Below are 2,723 nucleotides of genomic sequence, written 5' to 3'. Positions count from 1 at the left end.
AACCTGGCCTTGAACACTTCCAGGGATGGGGAATCCACAGCTTCTTTAGGCAATCTGTGTCAGTGCCTCACCACCCTCACAGTAAAGAATTTCTTTCTATTATCTAATCTAAACCTACTTTCATTTTGAAGCCATTCCCCCTTGTCCTGTCACTCCTGGCTCTAGTAAATATTCTCTCTCCATCTTTCCTATAAAGGCTCCTTTCAGATACTGGAAGGCCACAATTAGGTCACTCTTTTCCAAGCTGAACAATCCCAATTCTCTCAGCCTTTCCTCATAGGAGAGGTGCTCCATCCCTACAGTCATTCGGTGGCTTTTAGTTGATACAGAACAACAGGGCAGTTTCCTTCCTTCTCCTGAATTTAAAGACACATTCCCTCTGAATTCAGCTTCCAGGGCATATCTCAGCACTGGAGGCATCACATTTGTCTCAAACAGTCTCTCTGCTTTCATACAAGTAATCATGTATCATTGTCAGCCCCAAAACTGTCACCTGCCTGTTTGCGAGCACCTTCAGTGTGCATGCTCAAGCTTTTCTTGTTATTATTAAAGACTCTGAGCCTTGAAGAGCTGAAGCAATATCCAGGCCTTTGTGGCACCTCTCAACTCATCCGAGCAGTAGATCAAATAAAGAAAAAAAAGGCATCTGGAAATTCAATTCCAGGAGGATGTGGGAGGTTAAGAGTAGCATTGACAGTACTAGAGAAGTCACTCAGGTGTTGTGACTTCAGGTGCATGTGAGTTTCTCATTATATTTCCAACTGAACTAAGATTCTTTTTTGCTTCTATGGTCCCTTGATTTGCTCTGTAGTTTAGCAGACGCCTTCCTTCTACCCAGAAATGGTTCTGTCTTCTCTAATTTCTGGTGATTTGTACTTGGGACACTGCAAAGTGGAAACTCAACACCTCAGAAACAATCTGTGTTGAAATACCTTATTTTTGGCATGTTCCCAGCCAGTGAAGTCCTTGGTGCCAAGCTCGGTACCTGAGGAAACACTGCTGAGAAAACACAGGACAGAGAATCCATGGACAATACAGAAGAAGGCAGATGTTTGATCACAGCTGTTTTCACTATTAGTAAACTGTGGCCCATTTCCAGAACCAAAAATAACTTGGGTTTTATATGCACTCCAAACTCTTATACAAATACTCTGACAAACTGGCTGCTTGTTTATGAAGATATGCAACCTCAGCAAACCCAGGTGCTCTTCTGTTCTCCCTGCACTTCCAAGAGAAAGCAGAGCTATACGACAATAGTTTGGTTTTAAGGGGAGCCAGGACATCCTAATTTGAGTCTTTGTTTGCATTATTCAAGACTTTGTCTTGCCCAGGTCTCCACTCCCGTCAGTGACCCTGCACCATCGGGACCAGAAAAAAACATGAGGATCCACCGGGAAAACATCACTGGTGCATAAGTGTTAACTTAGCACCTACAGAGGCAGAAGTGTGCTTCAACATAATGAGCACATGATCTGAGGGTAGCAATTAAAGGAGACTCAGTGAGCAACAGTACTGTGACTGAATATCCCTTGCATAGTTTGGCCATTGACCTTGCTCACATAATTCCCAAAGGCACTCGATGGGTTCACCTTTGCTTTAGAGCACCTGGCAATCATAAAAGAGGAAATTCCAATGGGAAAAGCCTGCCCAGACATGAGGCTTCAGCCTGACACTGGAGAAGCAATGCAGACTTGTTACGGAACAACGTTCTGATCCATTTCCAGCAAAAGGGGGATGAGCTGTGCCTCTACAGTACACTCACCTTCTCATACGCACCACGGGAGAGCCGCAATCAAACAATTTACAAACACCTCACTTAAAAAAACCCACCATAAAGCCTCCTGGCTGCGTGGCACTGTAAGGAGAAAACTGATTCCTCGGCTTCCCAGGTGAGCTAGGAAGGGTCGAGGACCCAAGGAACCCGAGGATGGTGGTGATGCACTGGCACAGGTTGCCCAGAGAAGCTGTGGATGCCACATCCCTGGAATTGTTCAGGGCCAGGTTGAACGGAGCTCCGAGCACTCTGGTCTGGTGGAAAGGGACCCATGGCAGGGGGTTGGAACTGGATGATCTTTAAGATGCCTTCCAACCCAGGCCATTCCATGATGCCCAGGCAACGCTCCAGCCACAGGGCGGCCTGGGGGTCGCGTTCAGCTCTATGAAGAAGGAGAAGAAAGCAGCAAAGCCAAGCCCCTTCCCCTCCGGCGCGCCAAGAAATCCAGACCTTTACTCACGCGCGAGGCGTTCCCAGGAGCCCGAATTCCCAGGCTTTCCTCTTCCCTTCCCTCCCTCGCGCCTTTCCCGCCGCTCCAAGCCCGGGCCAGGCCCTTCCCCGCCCTCACGCCCCGGGGCCGCCGAGGCATCGCGAGACCCCTCGCGCCGCGAGTCTCGCGCGAGGCGCGCGCGGCGCCACGTGACGGCCGCGGGCGGGGGCGCGCGCACGCGTCGGGTGCCGCTCCACCTGTCACGGGCTCGGGAGGGGCGGGACGGGCCGAACCAACAGGGGAGGGAGGGGGGGGGAGAGGGAGGGAGGGAGGCGGGGGGAAGCCCCGCTGCTCGGAGGAGGAGGGAGGGAGGGAGGGAGGGGAGGGGAGAGGGAGGGAGGGAGGCGGGGGGAAGCCCCGCTGCTCGGAGGAGGAGGGAGGGAGGGAGGGAGGGGAGGGGAGAGGGAGGGAGGGAGGCGGGGGGAAGCCCCGCTGCTCGGAGGAGGAGGGAGGGAGGGA

General features: G+C 52.0%; 1 long non-coding RNA gene across 1 annotated transcript in view; it reads right to left on the bottom strand.

The window, feature by feature from the left end:
* The window catches only part of LOC108495377, a 17,728-nt gene extending 15,391 nt beyond the window's left edge, over positions 1-2,337 (bottom strand). Inside the window, exon 1 of the long non-coding RNA XR_001874105.1 lies at positions 2,225-2,337. This is a non-coding gene — a long non-coding RNA (uncharacterized LOC108495377). The remainder of the gene's footprint in view (positions 1-2,224) is intronic.
* Between the last annotated feature and the right edge of the window lie 386 nt (positions 2,338-2,723).

Source organism: Lepidothrix coronata, unplaced genomic scaffold, assembly GCF_001604755.1.
Source record: "Lepidothrix coronata isolate B3197 unplaced genomic scaffold, Lepidothrix_coronata-1.0 Scaffold30, whole genome shotgun sequence".
Classification (NCBI taxonomy): domain Eukaryota; kingdom Metazoa; phylum Chordata; class Aves; order Passeriformes; family Pipridae; genus Lepidothrix; species Lepidothrix coronata.
The sequence above is the reverse complement of the archived record's forward strand: the minus strand, read 5'-3'. Positions and strand labels throughout refer to the sequence as shown.